The sequence below is a fragment of the Haliaeetus albicilla genome, chromosome 7, assembly GCF_947461875.1.
Source record: "Haliaeetus albicilla chromosome 7, bHalAlb1.1, whole genome shotgun sequence".
Lineage (NCBI taxonomy): Eukaryota > Metazoa > Chordata > Aves > Accipitriformes > Accipitridae > Haliaeetus > Haliaeetus albicilla.
The window spans coordinates 18702261-18719589 of NC_091489.1; the positions used below are offsets into that span (position 1 = coordinate 18702261).

General features: G+C 44.7%; 1 protein-coding gene across 4 annotated transcripts in view; it reads left to right on the forward strand.

The window, feature by feature from the left end:
* Positions 1-16754: 16754 nt before the first annotated feature.
* Positions 16755-17329, forward strand: part of HIVEP2 (HIVEP zinc finger 2) — a 140699-nt gene continuing 140124 nt past the window's right edge. For all 4 annotated transcript variants that reach the window (XM_069787152.1, XM_069787155.1, XM_069787151.1 and 1 more), the window contains exon 1: positions 16755-17313. The gene's annotated coding sequence lies outside the window, so the exon portion shown is untranslated. The remainder of the gene's footprint in view (positions 17314-17329) is intronic.

Sequence of the window (17329 nt, forward strand, 5' to 3'; positions counted from 1 at the left end):
TGTTTGGGTGGGGAAGGTTCCTTTAATTATTTTTGGTGGTGACATATTTTGTATAAATAATAAAATATTCTTTGTTTTGAAGATTAGTGTTCAGGTTTCATCTCTGAAGCAGGACTGAGGGCTTATTGTGATCTTGGCTGCTGACAGCTTGTTTTATGCGAAGGAAAAAGTGTCAGCAGTAGAAAATTCAACTACCCTATAGCTTAGCCATTAAGGCGCTCACGTAAAGATAGTGGGAGAGCTAGTTTGAATCTACTCTGTCTCATTCCTGTATACCCATGACCTTTTAGCCTTGTAGTTAGGTTACTCTCTCAGGCAAAGAACTGAACTTGTGTTGTTCATATCTTTGGTAAGCATTTTAACCCTTAATTATTAACTAAAAAAGGGGGAAAGAAGGGTGCAGGGAAAACCTCCATTATTCCTGTTGCAGTTCTGTGAATACAATCCTTCCCACTTTGCAAAAGCACCTTGCAGTCAAAAAGTATTCAAGCATTTGAACAAATATTTGCAAATAATTTCAAGAGCATTAAAAATGCATTTTCCTGAATTCAATATTCCTTTTTTACTTGCTTAATTCTACATAGGCACAGCTAGCTCATTTTCCCCGTGGATGGGTACATGTGACTTTCCTGAGCACATGAAAGATTGTTAGCAGAGAAAACAGTCTTAAAAAATAGGTCTACTGAGAACTTACATAGTAAAAGCTCGTTTGTGTCGTAGTATGCCAGAGCCAAGAACAATGCAGCATGGACAGAGATTTCAGGAGGTCTCCAGCACTTATAGCTGTAGTCCAAAGGAGCTAAGCACGTGAACCAGTCAGGTTAGTGTAAATATATAAGAGAAATACAGGCATCCAATCTGATACATCTCTTGAGTTCCACATACTCTGAGACAGTTCTTCCAGATTAAATTCTTCACAGGGAAACTTGCTGCTAGAAGGTATTTGTTCAGGAAGAATTACTGCATCTTCTTCCCAAGTCCATTTGTCTTTTCTATGAATGCCATCAAAAATTAAGTTTTTTGAAAGGCTTTTAGTCAGAGAACTGACTCTTCCTTTTTTGCCAGCATTTGCATCTTGCAGACTATTAATATAAGAATATTAGATTTTAAAACTGAAGTTTGTGAGGAAGATTTCAAAGTGGTACCACTGGAACTAAACCAAACATTGGGATGAATGTTGTTATTGAAAATTAGGCAATTATTGCTCGCCAGAAGAACATAATTCACCAGCAGTACCAGAAAATTCCCAGTGTATATGGCTAAAGCTTGACTGGCAGGGCTTAAACAAAAGTTCAGTAAGAAAAAAAACCCCTTGCTAACGCCATGGAGATACAAGGAAGCTACCCTTTCCTACCTATATTTCACATCACTTTTTTATGGAAGACAAAGGGTGCCTTGGTTGAGGATACAGGTTATGTTAGTCACGCTAGTCACTTGCATTAAGCCATGTAAGCAAAGGTTTGGGTTCCCATTGGTAATGATGTTCTTCCTTGGTTAAGAGGATTCCCCAGACACGGCCAGTGGAACTGGTACTTGACACTATCTCCTCCCTTGGTAAGAAAAACCTCCTTGTCCAGAGAAAGGTTCCCTTCTCATGGAAATATAGAACGGGCTAACTGGAAAATGTGCCCCACTGGGGCTGTTGACAGCACCAAGAGAAAAGTCTCTGCCTGTCCAGAGGAGCCAGAAGGTTCCTGCTCTGGTTGCAGCGAAACTCTCCTGCCAGAGATGTTTCCTCACCAGCCGGTCAGGCCCGCGACCAGCTGGCTAGGTCTGCCCCAGCCTAGGCTCCTGCCTCCTCCGCCGTGGGCCCGCACGCCTGGCCGCAACCATGGCCGGAGCCGGCCTTGAGGGCGCCTGGTGCTCTGCCTGCCTGGGGATGACAAGCAAACAGGCTCGTGCGGGCCGTCGGGCGGCCGTCTGCAGGCCGCCTGCAGAGCGGTCGGGCAGAGAGAAAGCGGAGGTGGCCGGCGGCAGGCCCTGGTCATGGCTGCTCCAGGGCCGGCTCCGTCACTGCACCGCCTCCCCCCAGAGCAGCTCCTCTTCCCTGGGAGTTTGGGCCTGGGGTGCGCCTCGCAGTGAGTCGCAGAAGTCGAGATCCTCCTTGAAGTGAACCTGGAGAAGGACCCGTGCTCCCGCTGTCCCTCCAACCTTCCCCCTCCTGCTCAGGATGGAGAGAAGTGCAGGACCACACTGTGAGCCACCGCTTACAGGGTTCCCGCTCAACCCCAGGGCAACCTCACTGGGGGAACCTGGGGAATGTATTTGTCTTTGCTGCACAGATCATGAACTCTATTTAAATAATGTCATTGCTGAATGGGCTTTTGCTTTAAAAGAGGACTAAAATGTGAAACGGTAAATGAAGTAGGCATCTCTTTGTCTCTATAGATGCATAAACTGATTTGACTGAGGTAAAAACGTAGCCAAAAAGATCAGAATGTAAGTCCATTCAGTTTAACCAACAAAAACTCTTTCCTCAAAGGACTGTCAAAAAAGGATTAACTTTTAATTTATTCATTTTGTGGGAGAAAGCTACATCTCTTATCCTCAAATTAAATTTATTTACCCACATGTAAGGGGGGAAAAAGCGAGCCTGAGAGATGCCTCGAGATTTAAAATTCAGTAGATTTTGCTTCTGGTTCCATTAGATCCTTTCCTTCTTGAATTTCAAAGACTTTTAAACAACTGAGTCATGCTACCTAAAAAAATTGCACAAAACGATCTGACTTTCAGAAGAATGATCATTATGGCTGAACCTTGGAAAAAGCGGTAAGAGGCCAGCTTAAAGTACTAGGCGTATCTTATTGTCAGTCTTATAACACTGAGCTATGATCAACTGTGATAGTCTAGTTTTCTTGGCAAGTTTTCATATTGCATTCAGGAGAGCAAAGTTATTTCAGGCTGAACAACAGCAACAACTATTTATGTCCTCCAAACTACACACCCCATATATCTTTACTGTCAACTAATCTGATTCATGTATATAAGTTATTACCCTGTCACTTTATCGGAAAGGACCCAGTGATATATCCTCTCACTTAGCGGAAAATCACAACAGCCTTAAGAAAAAACTTGCACTGAGTACCAAGATGCGGCTGATACCAGAAAAATGAGAGCGGTTGGCAAATGAAAGCAGCTCAGCCCCTTCCTTCCCATGTCAGCCCATCGGTGCCATGACTTAGATTATTGCAGTGGATTCCTGATGTCCTGGGGCCTTGGGTATTTGTTCTGGTTCCTTGCCTGTAATTCCACCTATGGAGTAAGATACCGGACTGAGACTGGCGGCCAGTTAAACTTGATGCTGATCCTACCACATTCTTCCCCAATGGCATGAGGAAAGTCCAGGGCAGTGATAGAAATCTCCCCTCTCTGGGATTCAAGCAGCATATCCCATCTTTTTCCCCTGTGAAAGCGTAGCTCTACTACCCTAGGAAAAGCACTGGGAAATAATTTTATATATATATGGGAGGCAATTGCTGACAACGACAGCAATTTTTTGATATCTGACTTCTGATAAATAGAATCAAGTTCTTGATTCCACTTGCCGTCCTATCCTATATACAAACCCCATCAAAACGTGTGGTGGAAATGCACCAAAAAGGAAGACAGTGCAGCTATTCTGTAAGAAAGGTCACAGAAAGCACCAGGGAGGTCTGCTTCTCCTGATTTTCTTGCCTGTCAGCACAAGTGAAGTCATAATCTTTTAGCTTCAGCTTCCATCTGTAGAAAAGGCCTATTTTCTTGCTTATACAGAAGGCTTGGGAGAATAATCTTTTTAGAGGCAATCACACACTACAGCAAGAGTAGCCACAATAAAGAGGCAGCCTCCACTAGCACCATCTTTGGGGGAGCCTAGAGTTGACTTTTAACGGAATCCTACATTTTACCATGCATTACATATATACAATACTTGGCATATGTAGCACTTAGAAGAAATAGCAGGCTTTTAAAGTAGTCAACTGATAAAAAAAAAATGTATCTGTGTCCTTAGAAAGGTAAAAATACATGTTTCTGTTAAATAGTTAAAAACCCTACCTTTCTTCTTAAAATTCTCCTTAGTAAATCTTTGACTTTGTTCTGTCCCTTCTAAATATCTAAAGCCTTTTTTGAGGAGCAGTCTGAATCTCAGTCTGTCCCAAGAGACTAGGACACCCATGTTCAGTCAGTGCTAGCAGGGCTCTGACTCTGTGAGAACAATGACACATGATAGTCTTGTCATCTGGAATATCCATTTAGCATCCTATTTTTTCAAATATTTTATGCTTGGTCTTCATTGCTGTTCTCTTTAATCTAAGTCTTATAAAATCTGAAGGCAAAAATATGTAGTTAAGTTTCACAGTGATCAAGGATTATCTGAGTGATGGAACTGTGATTTGTTAGAAAGTATCTTACAGCCCCTAAAGAGAAAAAAAAAAATCTATCATAGAACCTATGAAAACATTCTATTCTTTCATAAAATGTTTAGCTGGTTTACATGTTATAAAAGTCAGTTTATCAGAGTTATAAATAACAGTACAGCACACTAAAAGTCAGATTAATGTATACCAATACAAAACGCATTTCATCAAGCAGTACAGTCATTCATGTAGATAGCTTTAGCCAGTTTATTACTAACCTGATTGGATACTCAGGATACTTATAATGGATTTAATTTGGTAATAATAAAGTATTGCTTACCCTAATGGTGCTATCCAGATTAATAGGTTTTAAATGGTTAGAGCTATTTTATTATCTCTTCCTGGCTAATGAACTAGCCTATATATGCACTGTACGTTGAATGACGGAGACCAATAATTTAAGCAATATCATTACAGTGGTATCAATATGGGACATCTGAAAGGTTTTTGTCTTATACATTAAAAGGTGAAGTTGAAGTTTATGAAGGAGAAGTGCTCTCAATGTTTAATGTGTGCAACAGAAACTGTAAATAGCCGACAGAACACTAGGAAATTGGTACTGTTCGAGTGCCTCACCACTCCTCACTCAAACCATCTGTCAGGCACTTCTTCAGGAAAAAAAAATCCACAATTTTTAGAAATGTTTGTTCTGAAAATGCAAATTAATATTTTTTTATTTATTTCCAGTCACGTAGATGGATCCGTTTCTTACACCATGTCTGCAGAGAGATATGGTGCTTATTTAACTACTTCAGAAAAAGATTGTGAAGGCTCAGGCAGCCCATCCAAGGTAAGTTTGAAATCTCTGTTTAGCTTTGCTAAAGAAGGAGTGGTGTGGCTGAGGACACACGGAGTGCGGTTTGCCAAGTGTCTTCAGCTTGTGTCCAGCTCAGTTGAAGACACTGAAAAAGCCAATTTTGCCCTTGCATCTCCTGCCCACATCCTCCAGCCCCCATTGCAAGTGCTTTGCTGGTGCTGCTGACAGTGCAGCTTGCACAAATACTAATGCCAGCAGAGAAGAGGTGGTGGAACAACAGGGCTAGGGACATCGGGAAGGGGAAGCTCATCTCCCTCAGTGACACCATGGACTTATATCACTTTCAGCAGCTTGTAAAACTTCACTGCAGTGCCCCAGCTCAGCAAGCTGTACAAATATGTGCCTAACCTGAGGCACACGGACTGTTGGTAAGAAAATATTGAAGCATATGCTTTAACTTAAACCACATTATTAAGTGCTTCCTGAATTGAGATGATTTCCTTCTCAGTATTCCTTCTCTTCCCATCCAGCATAACTTTATTTTTTCACTCCCTGCCAATATGCACTTCATTTCCCTCTTTGCATATTGCCAGCTATCCCTTGACTTTCCAATTGTGCATGTTTTCATTCTCTTAGGCTACCTCTGTCTCGGTGTGTAACAGAGGGCCAGGGCATGGTTTTAGCCCTCTGTTTGTTAGCCTGTTGCTCAGCGGTGAACATGTTTCCTGGCAGGGTTTTGGCTTGTGCCAAAGAGCAGTCTGCCAGATACACCTGAGCACAGCCTGGGGAATAGCATGGGCTCAGGGCTGTTCCTGCCAGGTTGTGTGTGTGTGTGTGTGTGTGTGTGTGTGTGTGATGCCGCTCTATTTTGGGAAGGCATTAAAGATGCAAGGCATTAAAGATAGAAGTCCTCAGGGACAGAGAACAGGCCCTAGGCTGGTTCCTTGATTAGCACAGCTATAGCTTTGTTGTCTTCCATGTTGTATGAGTCTGGTTGAAAAGTAATAAGAACCAAATTTAAAAGTCCAGATATCTTTAAATGAGTTTGGATTCAGATTTCCATACCAGTCTATTCTGGCATCAGAACCTATGGTATGGAAGGAAAATCCACTTCTGCGCCATTTCTAATTGCTGCACTGTTTCCTGTGGCCTTGGAGAGGCAGATAATGGAAATAAAAAGCTTGGAAATACTACACTGTAAGTCAGCTTGAGGCAGCATAATTAAAGATCCCAAACTGTAGACAAGTTTAGGTCCCCAGCTACCTAATTTGTTGGTCCAACTACTTCTTTAATCAGAAGAAGGTTTTATTCTTGATTGCGCTAACAGCACTTCACTGAAGCCAAACTTGAAACTTTCTGTTTTCTTGGGACTTAGATGTTTGTTAGGCTTTCCACAAATGTTCTTCAGTTGTGGTATCTTGAATGGTACCGAATATGCAGGCAATGTCATGTTATATTCAACTAAATGGGCGTTGTCTATGCAGTCTCTGAAGTCCTGTTGGGATGATAATGGATGACTAGCATTGAAGAGGACTAGCAAATCTGTCAGGCTGGTTTACTGTCAACACAGCCACCTATTTTGATCTGTGTATTATCTCCCTTAACAGACTATTCTACTCATTTCTTTTAATTCATCTGAAGCTATATCTGACCTCATGGATTCAGTGATTTTTTTCCCCCACAACATCTCCCACTTTCTTACTGTATCTTGCTGCTAGAATATTTTTTACATTTTATTCTTTTGACCAAAGCCTATGTTAATTTACACTTCAGGAACATCTGTTGCCTACAGTCATCAACTGTCTTCAGCCATATTTTGGTTTTTGGTCTGAAACCAAAGACGCAATTTTGATTTTTTGAAAGAAAAGCATTTTGCCTGAACTATTTAACAGACCTTTACACCTACCCAGGGCAGAGAAAATGACACAAAAAGGTGGCCTTTAATTTATTATATGGCTGTGAGTGAGGCTTCTGTGCCCATTGCTCACAGCACACAGGGTTAGCTGCTGCCAACTTTTCCGTAGTTTCAAAAATTTCAGGATTGTTGAAATATAATTACAGTTTAAAAGAAGATGCCACAGAACTTTTAATTTGCTCTTTTCTACAGTCCAGGGACCTCGGGCCAGGAACGCTGATGACCATGCTGTAAGCCCAGGAGTAAATCTCAATTTATACATGTTGGTGTCTACCAACTGACTTTCCCCAGCTGAACAGGCTTCTTGCTAGTTCCTTGGCAAAACATTGTTAATAAACTGGCAATTTCAATTTCTAGCTTTGGGGTAAAGATGCTTTTTAAGTGGTCTGTCAATGTCCTTATTGGCCAAAAAGACAATCTACCTCTTCCCCCTCCCCCCCCATCTCCAGTGATTCCTCATAATTGTACTGAGACCACAACTACAGTTGTTAACAACCAACATCGAACGAATGCAACCTGTTTGAATTTAGTAGTGTCCACCCACATGAAAAATGAAATCATTCTCAATAAGTAAGAAAACCATGTACATGCATACTAACAGTCACTGGAGAAGGGAAAGTGCATTGTTAGCATACTCATTTGGGCTAAATCGTACTTCTCCTCCTAGAGGTGTATAAGAAATGTCACTGTCTGTGAGAAAGATGGAGGCCACAGGATTGTAAAGTCTAGGACACTTAAGCATTTGTTTAACTTCAATCCCAAGAGGACACCACTGAAATCACTAGGTTTATTCCTGCACTTAACAGTAAGTATACCTTTACATACCAACTTGACTTCAGACTTGGCTGTACTGTACTGACTCTATGCAATTTTACCCAGCTCCCATTGATGTAAGATTCATTGTGCAGTCCTTAGTGGGTCTTAAGTGATATTAAATATTCCATTAGAGAAATGTTGTTTCCATTACAGTTTACAATTGTAACATTTAAAGACTATCATTAAAATATGTAGCTTTATAACGTACTTCTTTAGTATAGGTAGCAGATTGCTACTTACTGGCAACTGGTCATGTATTAATTTTTCAGAAACATGTTTCCTGAATATGACTAATGACTCACATCCCTTTTGTATGTCTTTATTACAGATGAATGGTATATGGATTCTGAAATGCAAAACATATGCTGAACACCCAATTGGGCTGACAATGGCTCAAAAATATTAGAAGTTTTAAAAAATCAGTTAATACAAAGTTTGTTGTCTGGGTATTTCACATTTATAAACTTGTGGTCTTCAGAAAATAGAGTTTATATTGATCTTTTAGCTATTAGAATTGGTTACATCATGACAAATCAGTATCCTGCTGGAGATCTTTTAATGCATTTCTGTTTTCAAAGCAGAAAATATAACATGCTCTGCAATGTCTCTTTCATTATGAAGAAGGAAAACAGCTGAAGGATGAACTGAAATTTTCAATGAATGCTTCTCTATATAATCTTTGAAACTGAAAATCATGAAGAAGCCCAAAAGTAGTCACACATTTGCAGAAAAAGAGGCTAATTGTGACTGAAAAAAACCCCCATAAATTGGTAGGAAGGTAAGACCTGCCACTTCTGCAGCCAAATGAAAGTTCCGTGTAATTTATTGTCCTCAAAGTGCGGCCAGTTACATTGCTTAGGGAAAGAATTTCCTCTTTTTGTCTCCTATACCTTTTCCATGATACACCCACTTCTGCCAGTCAGCGAGTGGTTTAGGGACTGACCCCCTGAGCATCTGCATACATGTGGGCCTTTGTTTTAATAGCTGATAATGGACTATCTCACAGCTAATGAGGCAAATCTTGTTTTGAAGACATTCATACTTTGGCACCCCAGAGCATTCTTCTGCCCCAGGTCCACGCTTTAACCATGTGCTGTGTCAAGAAGTAGTTCTTTTTGCTTGTTTTAAATCTGCTAAACCTGGTAGTTTTCTTGGAGGGAGGGAGAGAGAGAGGGAGGGAGGGAATGAGGGACAGCACCCTACTATTTTTTAGATTTTGATTATATCAAAGTGAGCATTCACTTCTGGCTCACCCTTGTGCCCTGCCTGCCCGAGGATTTAGTCAGCTGAGTGGTCCCACTCAAAGCACAGTGGGCAGAAAATGACCAGAAGTGGTCATTTTGTGTGTGCCACCCTAGACCTATACAGCTCTATAGTCTTTTTATCCCTTTCATTTCTGGATAAGTCCCAATAATTGCGCTGCCTTCTTGGCCACCACTGAACATGGAGCTGATAGTTTTACAGAACAGCCTGCAATGACTTCCAGACCTTTTTTTGCTCTGTGATAGCTAGTATAGACCCTGTGACTGTGATGTTGAGTCTAGAGTTAGATGTCTCCCTGTTTTGTGCTTACTAACAATACATTTTCTTTGCTTTCTATCTATCTCTTACATATGTGAAACCTTGAATGGCACAGTTTCAGGTATTACTGAGATTTTAATGTACTGTATGACAGGTTTGTTAAGACTGTGACAAAACTGGTTGAAACACTTCAAACTTTTATTATGCACATTTTTAAACAGTAAATACATTCAGATGTTTATTCTAAAACATATTATTTCTTTACTTTCCAGCTGAAGTTTTGATGAAATTCTTCACGAGAATTTTTGAGAAAAATATTTCTTAGGAACAAATAAGTCCAATACAGAAGTGTGATAAGCTTTAAAGACATATATTATCTGTTAATTTCAGTGAATTACAATTTTAGATGTTTTGATTATCTACTGTAAAAGTACATGAGCAGAATTTAAATTGCTGATTCCAAAGTGGAAGGCTCTGATGAACCTCAAAACTGAACGTTTTCCAGTTACCCAGTTCCACAGATTTTAATGAAAGCAATTGGTCGTGTTAAAATACTTATTTATGATCCACTATTACAACAGTTGAAACAACACTGACATCTGTTTCAACTTTTTTGATAGCAAGAATGATGCATTGCTATGCATGAATAACTCAGTGGCATGAAACATAGGTAACCAAAGGCCACTCTCTAGGTGTGTCAAACAAGTCATGACAACAACTGTGTAAAGTTTCCTTTGAGCTTGTTCAACTGAATGATTAACTGAAGAAAGTGCACTATCATCAAAGGTAACTACTATCTGGCAGTAAAGGAAGTTGTTCACTCATTTGTTAAAAAGCCTAACTAATATCTAAACGGCAAATACAGTGTATGTCAGTATTGCCAACACATCCATGTGTTGTACTGATTATCCCTAAATCTAATCTTTTCTTACAGTTGTAGAGATAATTCTTGATATTTATCCCACTTCTGGCAAAAGTGACGATGTAGTGGTAACACTTGTACTTGCTTTCAGACAGAGGATTTATTTTTGTCTCAAATTACTCTGCTTACACATGCATTAGACGGAACTAGCCTGGATTGCATTTGCTCATGTCCATCTTTGTGACCTTCCAATTGCTGAGTTTACAAACTTTCATAGGCCAAAGACTAATTTCTAATTTAAATCAGTACTGTGAAGGCCTGGAAAGTTCAGGAATTGGAAAGAACTTAAGAAAGTCCAAGACGTATAGAAAGTGGCTGGGGTCCTTCAGTAGGTGGCACACTTCCCTCTGAATCAGTTGTGAAGGAAGATATTTGCAGGATGCTCGAGGCACGGCCTGTGGGAAGATTCCCGAGATGTAAAACCAGGAGGGCAACCAATGTGGTTAGGAAGGTTCCCATGACATGTGCCAGAAGAGTAAAGGAGTTAGGATAACACAGCCAAATTCTAGGTAGCTGCAAGTTAGTGTCATTTTTCTTATCCAAAGTGCCCTCTGCCATTTTGAGATGCCAAGATATTCTCCTTTACTCTGTTTACAAGTTGTCACTACTCACTACTAAGAGTGGTCTGCCCCTCTGTCTCTCTCCAGCCCCCACACGAGATTCTCTACACATGAAGCACTCGAAGTTTCTTTGAATTGGAAGATGATGCAAAATTGAAAGTTGCCTATTTGAGAAGAATGCTAAACGAAAGGCTATCAGGTCTAATGGGAATATAAATAGGTAAGCTTTTAGAAAATTAAGTCACTTAATTGTTCAGGTTATATATAACTCAGAAGTTGCTAAATCATGCCATATCTTTGGCAGGCTCTTACTTCAGCTGTTCCTAGAAAAAGTGGGGCAAGGTGGGGGAGAGAACCAAGTACAGTATACAAAATACATTGGAGCTATTACTTTTTATTTAAAGAGAAATAACCAGTATCTGATAACATGACCCGTTTGTTAGCAAGGCAAAATATTTTTTCAAAATGCCTAAAAGTAAGGGTCTTTCAAAACCTTAATTGGGTTCTGATATTTAAAAGGATGATCAAAGAGAATCTGGCTATAGCACTTAACAGGGCTCATTTATCTCACATGAGAAGTGCACATAATCACTTGTCTGCATTTCTGGTCAGCATTGGAGATTTTCCTATTCAGCTTGCTAATTAGCTGTGAAAAAATGGAAATGAGTAAAAATAATCAAATTTTATTTAAAAATCTTTTCCCAGAATTCACGGGCTTTAAAAAATGTTCCCATGAAAGGGCATAATTTCAGAAAATTCTGCCTTTTTCATTTCCCCCCCCCTTCCAAGGTCAAGTGATGACATGTTATTATCAAGCTGTTGATACACACAGCATGTTAGTTCTGCATCTGGAAATACTTTATGTGGAGAAAATAACTTTTTTTTTTTTTTTGAGGGAAAGCTCAATATAGCAGAAAAATATTTTTTCTTCAGGAAATAGAGCCATTTGTTCATTACCAGGCAAATAGTGCTCCCCTTCCTTTGGGCCCTCTGCCAGAGTTATTTGCACATAGGCTTGTTCAAGCTAACCACCTTGGCTTCTTTCTTCTTCACACCATTTGATCCTGTATGAGCTTGAAGCTCTTGTGGATAAAGAAGTGCTTCACTGTGACTTTTTTGTGTTCCGTGGAGGAGTCATGGGCACACTCCCCTATGAGTAAAGATTACCCTTGTTTACGTAGGAGAGTAGACAAACAAGATACAGCAGCCCAGATTCAAGGAACGCATAGGGAGAGGTGTTGGGAGGGTGAACTGGCAATGTCTTTTTCTCTTTCCTCCTAAGATGGCACTCAAGCAAAATGAAAGCAATGTGTACAAATGAGAAGGTGGACTGCTGTGGCTGGAAGTAAATTTTATGGTATTAAATGATTCAATGATATGTGAAACTCATAGCTGCTAGCTATCTCTGAGAAGAAGAGCTTGAGATGGTCAGTAGAGGGTAGGTACCTCTCAAAATAAAAATCCCCTCAGCTACCCAAATTAATACTGCCCTACAAGCTAATTTGGTGGCATGTTTGGCATCCAAAGTAAAGCAGGAGACAAATGCAGCTCTTTCAGGACTCACCAAGTCTTCTGATCTAGCTCGGTCCCCCTTCTCACCGTCCTTCTCAGCCCTAGAGCAGCTGGGGGAGCCCCTTCAGGCTCTCCAGGAGTCCCTGGGGAGGGAATGGTGGCAGGGACTCTCACCTTCGCCAGCCCTTCATCACCCCAGCACCCAGCTCAGGGCCCTTCTCTCATGAGGGGAGAAAGAGGAGGACAGAAGAAGGAGTATAGCCCCCTTCCAGCATTGGAAAGCCAGCCCTGAGTATCTTAGAGTTTTACTAGTAAGTGGAAGGAGCACTGAATGTAACTAGGGAATTAGAAAAGGCAGTGACGGGGGCGGAAGGGACAAGGGCAGCAAGAGACATTGCAGTCCAAGCAGTCAGAAAAAGGAGTGAAGGAAAATGGAAGGAAGCTCCTACACAAATAAGCATGATGCGTTTTAAACAACACCGATAGGAAACTATTAGTATTTGTTTACTTATGAGGAAAGCCATTCCCAGTTTCCCATAGATTTTCTCACTTAATCAAACCTTAAGAAAGAGGATGCTAAACAGCAAAATAACACCACTAATGTTAATTTGCACTCCTACCCTCTGAGACTTTCAGAAAATTGGATGCATTTGGTCCATTTTGCTTTACACTACTCACACTGAAATCAATAGATAGTATCAATCCTTTTATATAAAGGATTCTTTTGGTGTGGCTGTATCTGTAACAACTTTGTGATGAAATAGGAAAGAGCTTGTGGGTACAGGTCTAGGGACCAAGTAATTTTTCCCCAAGAAAGAATGAATGAATTGCTTTAAAACTGTTAGCTCTGTTAGGAATGGTTATTTAACATTTCAACTCAACTGAACTATTATAGGAAAATTATGTAGTGCTTTCTATTATCTACTTTGGGAGCAGTACGGTTTACAAAACTGATGGATTCTGTGTGTTCTGAGATCAAACCAAGTTTTCAGAACAATTTATAGTGTTTAATAAACTGTGAACATCATTGCTGAATATTATCATTCTGTATTGCACTTGCTACTAGCGGCAGCTGTGATGGCCAAGGTGCTTTCCAAGCAGCAAGAATGACTTATTTTCTGATGAATCTGCAAAATCTGTACTTAAATAACAGTTGTAAATCTCACACCTGAAAGCTCCCTTAGTTCTCTTCTCAGTTTAGTTTGAGTGATAGTTTTATTAAATGCTGGATGTAAATATAAAAAAAAAATCTGGAGGGAAATGATAGGATGGTATGATGCAAGGATATCATTATTAAGTTACCTTGTTGTTACAAGTAGGCGAGAGAAAGTGATTCAGATGTCTGCTGCCTCTCTGCAGAGTTACTGGTGGGAGTTTGTGAGGAAAACTACCCATGCATCCCAGTTGTGGTCCCTCTGAGGGACAGTGCTCCTGCCTCATGCTCCCCGTGGGAGGGGGAAAGGGGCATTGTTCGGGGGTGAAGGTAAATTCGCACTCGGTTACACCCATTCCCCTACAATGGTGCACAAAGGGGGAGTGGGCTGAAGGAACCATGCAAAGACCTCCCTGCCTCTTTTGGTGGTGGTGAGGGGTGTCTTCTCCAAGCTAAGGACTTTCGAAGCTGCAAGTTGTGCAGCCTGTCAAAACCTCCCCCGGGGCTTGAGCCAAACAAATCATGTACAACAGTCGAGGTCTCTGAGCACACGTGTAGCTTCAGTCTCCTCCCTGGGAACACTCAGGTGCCCAAGACTTGTAACTCCAGCGTGTACCTGGTGGAGCCACAGTGAAGGAAATGGCTGTGGCTCAGAAGCTGCAATACTAAGGGAAAGAGAATGTGAGAAAGGACACAAAGTAAAACTTGTTGAGATCACCAACATAATTGGAAAAAGACCCTTTATTTTGAAAAGTGTTGTGGAGAAACCATTTTTTTACTTTGCTTTGAGAATAATTGTCAAAAAACACTTTCTTTAAAATTACTTTGAACACTGAACCTTGTTGCAGTACGTTCTGTGGGCTGGTCGCTGTGACAATAAAAATGAACTTCTGAAGTCTTGTGAGAGGCAGGAGAGAAGCAGACAATGCTGGGCATACAGCACACCGTCAAATGTGTTGGTTCAGAGTCCGCAGCTTCCCAGAGGGGAAGAAGGTACTGGCAGCCATCATTTGGGGGCAGAGGTAAACGCAGTTGCTGTGGAAAGCGGCAGGATGGGAAAACCTCAATTTAAAACAAATCCTAAGTGCTCCTGTCTCCCATTGACTTATTCTGACGTGACATCAAATAAAGATCACAAGCCCAAGGTCAGTATGTTTACTTAGACAGAATAATTCCAGTCAAACAATACTCGGTGTCAGGAACGACAAGTATCGCTTACACTGAAACCCAGGAAAACAGACAGACATGCTCACAGGCTTAACAAGGAGCAAGCAACTCTCTGTCGCTTGTGGTTCAGTCCTTTTAGTGTTGAATATGCTGGCAGGAGTGAGCCTTTTATGTAACAGAGGTCATCGGTTATCATAAAATTATGATCACGAGAGATGCTCGTACCCATATCACTTGAGGAAATCCCGAGATTCTCCTGCACCCCCTGGACTGAGCACAAGGAAGCCCTGTGAACCTGACTCAGAGGCCACCAAGGTCAACAGGGGCCAAGGACCGTGTTAGGATGACAGGATAGTTATTAATAGCTTCTGTGCCCCTGTATTGCCAACCCCGAGCACTCAATTGTTATTCGTCCCTAAAAGCTGCAGGAGTGACTTAAAATTCTTAACTACTAAAATTAGGAAATAATGGTTTTATTTGCCCTGGCACCTGCCGTAAGAACCACTGCTCTCAGCATTTATGCGTACACTCTTTCCTGTTCATCCACGAGGCTGAGATTTTTTTCCTGATGCGAATCAAGGCGATAATCTCAGGTGCCAGCCTGACTTCCCACGTCAGGGTGACAGCGCTGCGACTTGGCATCACTCCGAATCACCTTACGGCAGCCTTCAAATGCGGCTGAGTGGCTTCCCCAAAAGAAAGTTATGTTGCTCTGAAAATTAAAAACCCGGCCCGCCCCTGTCCCACAGCGAAGCCGAGCCGGGGGGAGCCGAGAAGGGACCCCCGCGCTGCCGGAGCGGCCGGGCCGGGGAACCAGCCGCCCGGACTTCACTCCCCGAGCGGCCGTGGCAAACGTAAGGAAGACCAATGCTGTTCCCCGTAACCCCGCCCGGGTTTCGCTAACTCAAAGCCGCCGTCAGCCCCAGGACGCGGGGCGGGTGCCGGTGCGGGACCCCGGCCGGGTCCTGGTTCAGCGACGGCTCCGACAGCCGGCGGTCGGCCCGCAGCCGCGGGAGAGGGGTGGGCCGCTCCCGGGAAGCGCGAACACCGCCTCGCCTCGCCCCGCCGAGCGGGTATTCCCCCTGCGGCGCCCCTGCCCCGGGGGCGGGCCGGCTCCGGGGCCGGCGGGGGTCCCGCGGCTGCGGCGGCAGACCGGCTCGGCCGCCGGCCCCGGCCCGGCCCCGCCTCGCCGCCGGGCGTCGCGGGCGCTGATTGGCTGCGGGCAGCCCCGTGAGCGGCGGCGGCGGCGGCGGCGGGGGGAAGTGGGGGCGCGAGCCCCGCGGGGCCGTTAGCCGGCGTGAGGTACCGTCCGTCCGTCCGTCCTCCCGGTGGCACGGGCCGCCCCGGGGAAGGCGCTTCGCCGCGGCGCTGGCGGCGAGAGGCTGTTAAAATAAATGCGTGTGTCTGCGGCAGAGCCCGGGGCGGCTGGATCGCCCTCGGCGTGCCTGCCGCCGGCGGGCTCCTTGCCCTCCGGGGCGGCGGCGGGCCCCGCCGTGCCGGTGTGCTGCGCGGCCCCTTTTAAAGGGCCGCGTACCGAGTGGTGAGCGAGGGCCGGGGCGCCCGCTCTGCGGGCAGAGCCGTGCCCGGTTCCGGCGGCGCCTGCCGAGGCCGGGCGGGTGGGCGCCGCCGGCAGGCAGGTTGTGAAGCCGGGGACGGCGGCCGGCGCGGGGAGCCCTGGCGTCGTATTGTTCTCCCTGACAGATAACGCGATCTTGACCAGGCAAGAGCGAGGGGGCGGAGGGGAGAAATAGGAAGCGGGGGGGGGGGGGGCGGGCAGGAGGATCCCGCGTCCTCGGAGGAAATCCTCCGGCCGGGAGGACGCGCGACTTGCGCCCGGCGAGTCGGGACTGGCTCTCCTGGGAGTTCCCTCGGCGGAGCGGGGGAGGGGGAGCGGCGATCTCCGCCGGCGGGGAGAGGCCGCGGCTTCGCCCTCCGAAGCCCTGCCTCCTCCCTCCCCTCCCCGGCTGCACGGCACGGCGCACCTCTCCCCTCGCCGCCGCCTCGCACCCCCCCCCCCACAAGGCACACGCCGACACACACGGACGCGCACACGCGGGCGGGCAGCGCCCATCACCCCGCGGCCGGGCGCTGCCGGTCGCGCCCCGCTCGCTCCCCGCCGGCGCGCGGGGGGACCCGGTGACGTCACGGTCGGCGCGCTCCCCGCGCTCGCTCCGCGCTCGCCGCCCTGTAACTTGTGTTCTGGGAAGTGGTGCCAGGAATAGCCCGGCAGATCCGCCTGCAGCCCGGAGCGCTCCCTCCCGCCTCGGCCAGGGCGGGCTGCGGCTCCCGGGCCTCCGCCTCTCTCTCCCCCGTGCAACACCAGCCCCTCCGGCACTGTCAGGGTGACGGTGATGATCCTTTCCAAAGAGAGGGAGAGAAATGACCTGCCTTAAGATAAATGCGTGAAGCGGGCGCCCCTTGGCCGCTGGAATATCTGTCTGTCTTTATATATAAAGAAGCACCGCGAGCCACCTCACTCCAGGCAAGCCCTTAGCAAAGGAGCAACAAGAGCGCCCGGCGGGATCAGCAACAACAACAACAACAACAAGGGCACCGGGAGGGCTTCCCTCCTTCCTCCTCGGTGACTTCCCAGGTGAGCAGCAGCGGTT